This window comes from Nanorana parkeri, unplaced genomic scaffold (assembly GCF_000935625.1).
Source record: "Nanorana parkeri isolate BGI_ZX_2015 unplaced genomic scaffold, ASM93562v1 scaffold92, whole genome shotgun sequence".
In the NCBI taxonomy this organism is placed as follows: domain Eukaryota; kingdom Metazoa; phylum Chordata; class Amphibia; order Anura; family Dicroglossidae; genus Nanorana; species Nanorana parkeri.
The window spans coordinates 2,171,718-2,183,588 of NW_017306360.1; positions in this window are offsets into that span (position 1 = coordinate 2,171,718).

Here is an 11,871-nt window from a genome sequence, read left to right on the forward strand (position 1 = left end):
TCTCCTTCAATTGCGGTGCATTCCCTGAGCAGTGAAGGCGTTTTGTGTTTCTTGCGCGTTTCATTGTTTTTCGATGATGAAACGCTTATTTAGGCGAAGGAGGGTTGTTTCCCACAATGACACCAAAGAGAAACCAACCAATGGAAGACAGAGCGTGGAGGGAGGAGAGTGCATTGAGCAGCCCATAGATGCCCCCACTCGGAGACCCAAAAGAGCGAGCAAGGCTCGGGCTAGTCTGGGCCGTTTCAGGGCCCTTTTTGGATTATTGGTCTGTGCCTCCTGTAAGGTATCTGACCCTATCCTGAAGAAAGACGATTCAGTAGGTATGTTGTAGACAATGTTACATACAAGTTGAATGGCACATTCTCATTTTATGCTTTTTTACACATTTATAAGGGCTCAGATTTCCATATGTACATATGTATTAGTATGCACATGTACACTGAGCGGCCAGATTATTATGACCACCTGACGTTTGTAGGCAAATTAGCTATAATTTGGCGCTGAAGTTGCTGGAGGACCAGACCATTATGAATAGGGAAGCAGGTTGTTTACCACGACAGTAGAAGTGATTTGTTTCTGAAGATACGGGGAAACAACGCGATTTAACAGTCTTTGAACGTGGGATGATTGTTGGCGCTCGGAGCCATGGAGCGAGTATCAGCAAAACAGCAGAATTAGTTAAATGTTCAAGAGCAGCTGTTGTTAAAGTGTTTAAAGACCGGACTGTCAGCCGAAAATCTGGGTCTGAACGTGCGAATTGTGGCCGTCAGCGACTAGTCATGTTAGGGCAGAACGGGGGAGGGGCAAGACTGGTACAAGAAAACAGAAGGGCAACAGTGCCGTGTCAGATTCCTCGCATCACCTTTCATCATCTAGTGAAGTCACGAGGCGGCCCAACGAAGTACTGATGGGGTGGTCATAATAATCTGGCCACTCAGTGTATAATGACTGGCAGGGGTATGATCAGGAACTCCCAGAGCACACATGTATCTGGATATACAGGCAGTCCCCGAGTTACAAACATCCAACTTACATACGACTCCTACTTACAAACGGAGGCCATTACTGTACAGCAGGGGTCGTTGTAATGCTACCGCGCCCGCCTTTTTTGGGTCTGGTTCGTAGTATTGTACGTATATTACAGGAAGTTGGCTCTTGTTAGATGTGCAGATTAGGGTTCCCGTGCGGGCCATCACATTGCGGCCGGAGGGCGTGGCTACAATGCCATTCACTTCAATGGCCCGCCACGCCCCCTCCAGCCCGGCAAAAAAGTGAGCCAGCCGCAATGCGATGCAGTGCCTTCCGGTCAGAATCGGACCGGAACGCACTGCATCTGGTGTGACGTAACCCTTAGCGTGTATACACAACTTGGACTGTATAACTGCGTCTCGGTTTTGTTAATTTGCGACAATATGTCCTTAGATCAGCAGACCTCCTACACAGATCCACAGCAATGGTGTCGGTGAGGAGGGAGCATGTCAGTTGGGACTCTCAGCAGCTCTGACAGTTGGCCAATGACAGGCCGTGTAATAAACAGAGAGAGCAATATGCCACTGAGAAATGTTCCCAACACGAGGAATTCACAATAACCCAGGCCCTGGGGAGGGCCGGATTTAGTGCTCAGTCACACTAGATGCAATTTCCTTTCCGGCGCGATTTTGGCCGGAACGCACTGCCTCGCATTGTGGCAGGCTCACTTTTTAGTGGGGCAGGAGAGGGCGTGGTGGGCCATTCAAGTGAAAATGCTACAAGTACTGTTTTGATCGCACAGGACCGGACCGCAGGCACAATGTGCCTTCCGATCCCGTGCGGCGGATCGCATTGCGGCCGGAGGGCGTGGCTATGGCGCCATTCACTCGAATGGCCCGCCACACCCGCTCCTGCCCCACTAAAAAGTCAGCCGGCCGCAATGCGAGGCAGTGCGTTCCGGCCAAAATCGGGCCGGAACGCACTGCATCTAGTGTGACTGAGCCCTTACTCCCTATGCTGCCCCAAGGCCAGGTTCCTCAATGCGCCACCCTTCCCGCTAACCCCCCTTCCCCCAATAGAGAATGGCAGACCTGCAGGCTGCATACAAGTGATCTCGGCGAAATTGCCGAGATCACTTGTACAGAACAAGCGGCGGCTTCCCCGCTGTACATTTAGCTCTGCTTGCCCAAAGCAGGGAGGCATCGGGAGACAGGAATTCCACACCCCTGCTGCCCCTTTACCCCCTGCTGCCTTGGTTGGCCTTGTGGGAAGTCCGGCCCTGACCCTGGGTTCACCCAATTATTATTGATCAGAGCTGTATACAGGGAGCCAAGCCTTATTATACAGGAAGGTCATCGGTAGACATCCCTGTGTTCCTGCCATGTTGGGTTTATTTATTGTACCTTGCACTTGAGTTTCGAGCATTTCTCTCTATAATGCGATGGTGTATAAAGAACAACACATACCATGTTAAGGTACCAAATCTGATTCCTCTTTCTTATTCCAGATGTAAGCGGTATTGAGCGCAGAAGCACCTTGCACGGTGTGTCTGCCTCCGGCAGCGTGATTGAATGCCATGTGCACACTGAGACTTCCCCAACCTGTGAGCACCAGTCATCCAGGACCAGAGAGATTGTCCGGATGACGGTGGAAAGCTTCAAGTTCCACAGACTTCTTGGGGAGGGGAGTTTCGGAAAGGTAACTGGTTGGATGACTTAAAGTGTATATCCATTTTTTTTTTACTTTGTGCACCTACAACTCAAGTATTCAATATGAATAAACTATTATTAATGAACTAAAATGAAATATTATCATTTTCTAACCCTCTGTCCCCTCCAGGTGGTTTTGGCATCACATACCTCCACCGATGAGCGGCTGGCTATCAAAATAATGAGGAAGGGCAGGAAGGGCTCGAAAAGTGCCTTCCTGGAGCGACGAGTTTTGGAGCGTGTTGGTACCAGCCCATTCTGTACCCATGCTTTTGGTACTTTTCAGACAAAGGTAAGTGACTCTTTACCATCCGTTTATTTTGTGGGAGAGATAGGTGTCAAAGGTTAAATGGTTGTCTCAGAATAACACTATAGGTGACACCTACCTTTCTTACAAATTTACTTACAGCAGAACCAGTTGGCATCAAGACATGTTTATACAGTGGCGGAACTACGAGGGTCGCAGCTGCGCCCAGCACTGGAGTTCCGCCACTTAGAGGGGGCCCGGGACAGGAGGACGGGGCCCGTAGTAACCGCTGATTACCAGGATATTTAATATCCCGGTAACCGCTAATATCAGTACCGGGACCTCTTCCTCCTGTCCTGGGCCCTGCATGCTTCACTCTGCTCCCCTCAACTTGTTCTGTGCGCAGCGTGAAGAATGATGGAGCCGGCGCAGCAGCCAATGAGTGGGAAGCGGGCGTGCTGCTGAAACGAAGAGGGAGTTATAGGGAGCTGAGATTATGAAGGGGACATGTGAGAGGAGAGTGTGGGGTCAGAGAGCTGAAAGCTGGGGACGAGAAGGGGGGAAGCTGGGGACATGGTAGTGGAGGGGGTTTGTTTTGAATTTTTTTTGTTTGTCTAAATGTTTTTGTTTTTTTTAAGTATCTAATCTTTTTCTTGGGTGGGGGGAGGGGGCCCTTCATGGATTCTTGCACCGGGGCCCTGAGGTCACTAGTTACGCCTCTGTGTGTGTAGTGGAGATCTGCTGAACTTCATGGCTGCCAGGTCACCGGTAAATATTCCTACGACAAGGTAAGACAACGGGGTGCCGTGGTAATAGGGATGGAGGGTAGAACATACTATTGTAGATATATCATATCAAAATCATTGGCTTAGATGACTGTAGAAAACCATTGACATTGATTTATCTTTATTATCTCTCCCTCAGATTCATAACTGCAGAGATCATAGGCGGCCTGCAGTTTCTTCATGGCAGACGGATTGTGCATAGGGATCTAAAGCCAGACAACATCTTGCTGGACAGCAAAGGCCATGTGAAGATAGCCGACTTTGGAATATCCGCAATGGGTGCGGTTGGATCCAAGACGCTCACGTCTTGTGTCGGCACTCCATTTTACATGGCGCCTGAGGTGAGAAATGGACCATCCTGGTTTTTCTGTCTTCAGGAGCATTTATTACATATCTAAGAATGCAAAGTAACATACAAAGTAAAACAGTTAGTCCATGCGCAGGCATAAACACCGAATGGGGCTGGTGCTACTGTTGGCCTGGTGCTGAGCCTGGTTCATGAGTATAATGTATTGGGACGCCGGCCTTTACACGCACATGAACTTTAATGTCATCCTAGTCTTAGTCCGTAGGGTTCCATAGTGCGCAGTCATGTTGGAACAGGAAAGGGCCATCCCCAAACTGTTCCTACAAAGTTGGGAGCATGAAATTGTCCAAAATGTCTTGGTATGCTGATGCCTTAAGAGTTCCCTTCACTGGAACTAAGGGGCCAAGCCCAACCCCTGAAAAACAACCCCACACCATAATCCCCCCTCCACCAAACTTTACACTTGGCACAATGCAGTCAGGCAAGTACCGTTCTCCTGGCAACCGCCAAACCCAGACACGTCCATCGGATTGCCAGACAGAGAAGCGTGATTGGTCACTCCAGAGAACACGTCTCCACTTCTCTAGAGTCCAGTGGTGGCATGCTTTACACCACTGCATCCCACGCTTTGCATTGCACTTGGTGATGTAAGGCTTGGATGCAGCTGCTCGGCCATGGAAACCCATTCCATGAACCTCTCATCTGAAGGCCATGCAATCTGATGGCCACACGAAGTTTGGAGGTCTGTAGCTATTGACTCTGCAGACAGTTGGTGACTTCTGCGCACTGTGCGCTTCAGCATGTGCTGACCCCGCTCTGTCATTTTACGTGGCCTACCACTTCCTGGCTGAGTTGCTGTTGTTCCCAGTTGCTTCCACTTTGTTATAATACCAGTAACAGGTGACCGCGGAATATTTAGTAGCAATTTTTTGGTAACATATAAAAGTCGGGGTCACGTCCGTTAAATAGACACCAAACACGTCAAGCCTTAAAATTGCGCACGCCCGGGAAATTGCAAAAAGCTACCACACCCAAAATTGGCCATAGGCGACGCTTTAAAAGCTCATCAGTTTAGTGCTAACAGTTATTGATGGCCCTAAAATTATTGCTCACACGTTCGCAATGTTATGTAACGTGCGGCGTAATGGGCGCAACCGTCGTTTTCGCACGTAGGCACACCCTACGCATGTTTGCGCGTGTATGTGGGGATGGGGGACTTTAACAATATTTTTGTGTGTAAATTATTTTTTTATGACTTTCATTTTTTTTTACACTTTACTTTATTGTTATCACAATAGGTTATAAATAGATCCCCAAGTGTGCTTTGGTGCTATTCATTTTGAATGGCACTTCAATGCACCTAACCAGTCCATCAAAAGCACATGCATGTTAGAGCACCACGACGTATAACCTGCAGATGTCATATGAACCATATGTATTTTGGTGCAGCGCATACCAAAAAAATGCTGCAGTTTATTTTTCTTTCTCCTTCCTCCCTCTTTTTCTTCCCTCTGCCATTAAGTTTTTCTTTGCTACATGTTGATGTTGTCTGTCTTTTGGTTGTCTTTCCAATGTTATGTTCTCTTGAATTTGGTGGCATGTTCATTTTCTGGATTGCCGATGGGCTTTCAGCTATGGCATACCTGCTGCTTTACAGTATATCGCATTGCCACGTACATTGCCTGATTGCTTATCATTGTTATACACTTGCATGAGATATACACTCACCGGCCACTTTATTAGGTACACCTTGCTAGTACTGGGTTGGGCCCCCTTTTGTCTTTAGAACTGCCTTCATTCTTCATGCCATAGATTCAACAAGGTGATGGGAACATTCCTCAGAGAGTTGGGTCCATATTGACACGATAGCATCACGCAGTTGCTGCAGATTTGTCGGCTGGACATCCATGATGAGAATCTCCCGTTCCACCACATCCCAAAGGTGCTCTAATGGGGTTGAGATCTGGTGACTGCGGAGGCCATTGGAGTTCAGTGAACTCATTGTCATGTCCAAGAAACCAGTTTGAGATGATGTGAGCTTTGTGACATGGTACGGTATTCTGCTGGAAGCAACCTTCAGAAGATGGGTACACTGTGGTCATAAAGGGATGGACAAGGTCAGCAACAATACTCAAGTAGGCCGTGGCGTTTAAACGATGCTCAGTTGGTACTAAGGGGCCCAAAGTGTGCCAAGAAAATATCCCCCACACCATTACACCACCACAGGCCTGAACCGTTGATACAAGGCAGGATGGATCCATGCTTTCATGTTGTTTGTGCCAAATTCTGACCCGACCATCCGAATGTTGCAGCTGAAATGGAGACTCATCAGACCAGTCAACGTTTTTCCAATTTTCTATTGTTCAATTTTGGTGAGCCTGTGTGAATTGTAACCTCCATTTCCTGTTCTTAGCTGACAGGAGTGGCACCCGGTGTGGTCCTCTGCTGCTGTAGCCTATCTGATTCAAGGTGCAATGTGTTGTGTGTTCAGAGACGGTATTCTGCATACCTCAGATGTAACGAGGGGTTATTTGATGTACTTGTTGCCGTTCTGTCATCTCTAACCAGTCTGCCCATTCTCCTCTGACCTCCGACATCAACAAGGCATTTTCATCCAGAGAGCTGCCGCTCACTGGAGATTTTCTCTTTTTCGGACCATTCCGGACCATTCTCAGACCAGACTTGCACCAACAACCATGTCACGTTCAAAGTCACTTAAATCCACGTTCTTCCCCATTCTGATGCTCGGTTTGAACTTCAGCAAGTCGTCTTCACCGGGTCAAGATGCCTAAATGCATTGAGTTGCTGCCATGTTATTGGCTGATTAGCAATTTGTGTTACCAAGCAATTGAACCGGTGTGCCTAATAAAGTGGCCAGTGAGGTTGTGTCATGACTGCATTTTTTTCTCTATTCTTGTTGGGTTTTTTTCTATTTTTTATTATTGTTTCTTTTCTTGTATATTTGTTGAAAAAATTTCTTATAAATAAAGAATTTATAAAAAAAAAAAGAAATGCTGCAGATCCGCATGTAGCTGTGTTTTTCCTTTGCTTCTACTAAAGCTGTGTAGCTATTTTAACAATGGCAGTGGATATTCTTTTTTTCTCTTTAGACCTGATTAAAAATAAATAAATTGAAGTCTACCGTAACTAAAACATAAATTAAATAAGTATAACGTGGGTATGTTTGCACCTGTACAAAGTTTATAAAATATCCCTGAAAAAGATAGATGTTTATTCTGCGATAAAGTCTCCCGGTCGCTCTTCTCATTGTCATTGTCATGTCTTATGCATGAATAAGAGTCTGCCCATCATCAGATAGGGTGCTGAGTGCCGGGGTTACCCCGGGGCCGGTATCACTGACCACTAGCCAAGGACGGAGTCTATGTCTCGTGATGGAAGCTCCATAGAGCCACCATGTTCCTGGAAGGTCCTTATGACCTGTGATCATCTTTCTTCCCCTCGTGTATAATTCATGAGAACAGCCGTGTTGGTGGAGGGGGAGTTCGTTTCAGTTTCATGTCCGATGTTTGTACAAGTCTCGTATCAGCGCTTACCTTCTCATGAGAAGAACTTTTATTTTTTAAAGGAGAACTATGGGGTTAAGGCTTTTCCCCATAGTTCTCCTTAGGGTAACGGGAGGACACAAACTAGCGTCCTCCCGTCACCCTAGGCTCAGTATACCGCGAGCTGTAGCCTACATTTGACGTCATTGATGACCTCAGTAATGTGACCCGTCCTCTAGAGGGCGCGCACAACTGGACTTTTACCTATGTGTACATTAGGCTCTATCTACATCTAATTAATCTCAACCAGGATACCTACTCACCTACAGTTGTGTAAAAAAGTGTTGGCCCCCTTCCTGATTTTTCATAGTTTTGAACGTTTGTCAAACTTTAATGTTTCAGATCATCAAACAAATTTAAATATTAGTCAAAGATAACACGAGTAAACACAACATGCAGTTTTTGAAGGAAGGTTTTTATTATTAAGGGAAAACAAAATCCAAACCCTCATGGCCGTGCGTGAAAAAGTGTTTGCCCCCTAAACCTAATAACTGGTTGGGCCACCCTTAGCAGCAAGAACTGCCATCAAGCATTTGTGATAACTTGCAATGGGTCTGTTACAGCGCTGTGCAGGAATTTGGGTCCACTCATCTTTGCAGAATTGTTGTCATTCAGCCACATTGGAAGGTTTTCGAGCATGAACCGCCTTTTTAAGGTCATGCCACGGCATCTCAATAGGATTCAGGTCAGGACTTTGACTAGGCCACTCCAAACTCATCATTTTGTTTTTCTTCAGCCATTCAGAGGTGGACTTGCTGGTGAGTTTTGGATCATTGTCCTGCTACAGAACCCAAGTTCGCTTCAGCTTGAGGTCAACAGATGGCCGCACTTTATCCTTCAGGATTTTTTGGTAGACAGCAGAATTCATGGTTCCATATATCACAGCAAGTCTTCCAGGTCCTGAAGCAGCAAAACAGCCCCAGACCATCACACTGCCACCACCATATTTTACTGTTGGTAGGATGTTCCTTTTCTGGAATGCGATGTTACTCTTACACCGGATGTAATGGGACACACACCTTCCAAAAAGTTCAACTTCTGTCTCGTCAGTCCACAGAGTACTTTCCCAAAAGTCTTGGGGATCATCAAGATGTTTTCTGGCATAACGGAGACGAGCTTTTATGTTCTTTTTGCTTTGGGGAAATATTAGGGGTCTAAACAGCACCATGATATTTGACTTTTTAAAAATAGAAGAAAACATTTAGGACACAAAGTCTTCAATCTCTTTTTCTGCAGCCTCAGCACTTAATGAATGGAAAGCACTCAGTACAGAGGCTCCTCCCATTCATTCAGAAAATATTTACTATCATCCAATTTCTGAATGGGGAGAATCCTCTGTACAGAGTGCTACTACCCATCCAGAAACTCATGAATGAACAGGAAGTGATGTAAAGCACTTCCTGTTCATTCATAACTAAGGACAGAAAGTACTATGTGTCCCCAGTTATTCACAAACACTGGAATGATCACCCGATCACTCCAGTGTTTGCTCTGCACAGAGGATCGGTAAATATTGCTGATATTTGCCGATCCTGAGCCACACAGCCTGCAGCTTCTCCTCGTATCCCTGCTGCACTCTCCCGCCTGTATGAGCAGAGGCAGCGGGGATCCGAGGAGAAGTGGAGTGCTGAAACCGGTGGGGAGGGCGGAGGTGGAGGAGCGCTGTCACTTCAGGATGACCAAGCAGTGAGGAGAGAGAGCCGCCGGCTGTCAGATCCTGGCTGAGCGGCTCTCTCCTCACCGCTCGGACATCCTGAAGTGACAGCTCCCTCCTCCCAGTCCACCGAGATGGCTGATAACAGCACAGACAGAGAGCACAGGAAGTTACCAGGTTGCCGGATTTCAGGGGAAGTATCTTCTGCTCTATAGCGTCCCTGAAAATAAGGGGCGCCACCTTTGCCATTGTTACTATATCATTGTTACTTTGTCATTGTTACTATGTAATTGTTACTATATCATTGTTACTATATCGTTGTTACTATGTCATTGTTACTATGTACTTGTTACTATATCATTGTTACTATATCATTGTTACTATGTCATTATTACTATATCATTGTTACTATGTCATTGTTACTATGTCATTGTTACTATGTCATTGTTACTATATCGTTGTTACTATGTCATTGTTACTATGTACTTGTTACTATATCATTGTTACTATATCATTGTTACTATGTCATTATTACTATATCATTGTTACTATGTCATTGTTACTATGTCATTGTTACTATGTCATTGTTACTATGTCATTGTTACTATATCATTGTTACTATGTCATTGTTACTATATCATTGTTACTATATCATTGTTACTATATCATTGTTACTATGTCATTGTTACTATATCGTTGTTACTATGTCATTGTTACTATGTACTTGTTACTATATCATTGTTACTATATCATTGTTACTATGTCATTGTTACTATATCATTGTTACTTTGTCATTGTTACTATATAATTGTTACTATATCATTGTTACTATATCATTGTTACTATGTCATTGTTACTATATCATTGTTACTATGTCATTGTTACTATGTCATTATTACTATATCATTGTTACTATGTACTTGTTGCTATGTTATTGTTACTATATCATTGTTACTATGTCATTGTTACTATGTACTTGTTACTATGTCATTGTTACTATATCATTGTTACTATGTCATTGTTACTATGTCATTGTTACTATATCGTTGTTACTATGTCATTGTTACTATGTACTTGTTACTATATCATTGTTACTATATCATTGTTACTATGTCATTGTTACTATATCATTGTTACTTTGTCATTGTTACTATATAATTGTTACTATATCATTGTTACTATATCATTGTTACTATGTCATTATTACTATATCATTGTTACTATGTCATTGTTACTATGTCATTATTACTATATCATTGTTACTATGTACTTGTTGCTATGTTATTGTTACTATATCATTGTTACTATGTCATTGTTACTATGTACTTGTTACTATGTCATTGTTACTATATCATTGTTACTATGTCATTATTACTATATCATTGTTACTATGTCATTGTTACTGTATCATTGTTACTATGTCATTCTTACTATATTATTGTTACAATATCATTGTTACTATATCATTGTTACTATGTCATTGTTGCTATGTCATTGTTACTATGTCATTGATGTCATTGTTACTATGTCATTGTTACTAAGTCATTGTTACTAAGTCATTGTTACTATATCATTGTTACTATGTCATTATTACTATATCATTGTTACTATGTCATTGTTACTATATCATTGTTACTATGTCATTGTTACTATATCATTGTTACTCTTTTGTGTATCTGCTTTGTATCAGAGCTGCCACGGCAGGAGGTGGATGAGATCCCGTCCATTCTCTCTGACGTCACCTTCAGATTACCCGGCACATTGCATTATCCGTATTTATGGCCGAGCTCTCTCCTCTCCGGCCTGACGGCACCAATCATCCGCATCCCAAAACCTTTCAGTGTAATTAAACATTTCTCCATGAGATAATCTCAGATGATAAAAATAAATCCTCGTCAGCAAATCCAGCGCAAGGCACGAGGCTGTGTGTCTGCGATGAGAAATTCTGCATGCGCTTGCAAAAAAAAAAATCACAAATTCGGCGATTGAAATCTATTGCAGACGGGTAATTAAGCTGCATTGATGAAGGAAGTAATTTGCTCCTCACTTCCTGTTTTGTCATCGTCCAGCCATCTTCTCCTCCTTTTACACCTTCCCCCATTGCTCCGTCCATCTATTGGGTCTGACTGACTTTACATAGGCTCAGATGATGCCACCACTCTGCTGCAGGCAGGAGGAAGCATTTCCTTAGTCTGCCCTCCCCCAGTGATCAATGTCTGCTGCAGGCAGGAGGAAGCATATCCTCAGTCTCCCAACCCCCAGTCATCAGTCTGCTGCAGGCAGGAGGATGCATATCCTCAGTCTCCCAACCCCCAGTCATCAGTCAGTTGCAGGCAGGAGTAGACATTTCATCAGACTCCCCTACTCCAGTGATCAGTCTCCTGCAGGCAGGAGGAAGCATTTTCTCAGTCTCCCCTCCCCCAGTCATCAGTCTGCTACAGGCAGGAGGAAGCATTTCCTCAGTCTCCCCTCCCATAGTCATCAGTCTGCTGCAGGCAGGAGGAAGCATTTTCTCAGTCTCCCCCAGTCATCAGTCTGCTGCAGGCAGGAGGAAGCATTTCCTCAGTCTCCCCTCCCTCAGTGATCAGTCTGCTGCAGGCAGGAGGAAGCATTTTCTCAGTCTCCCCTACTATA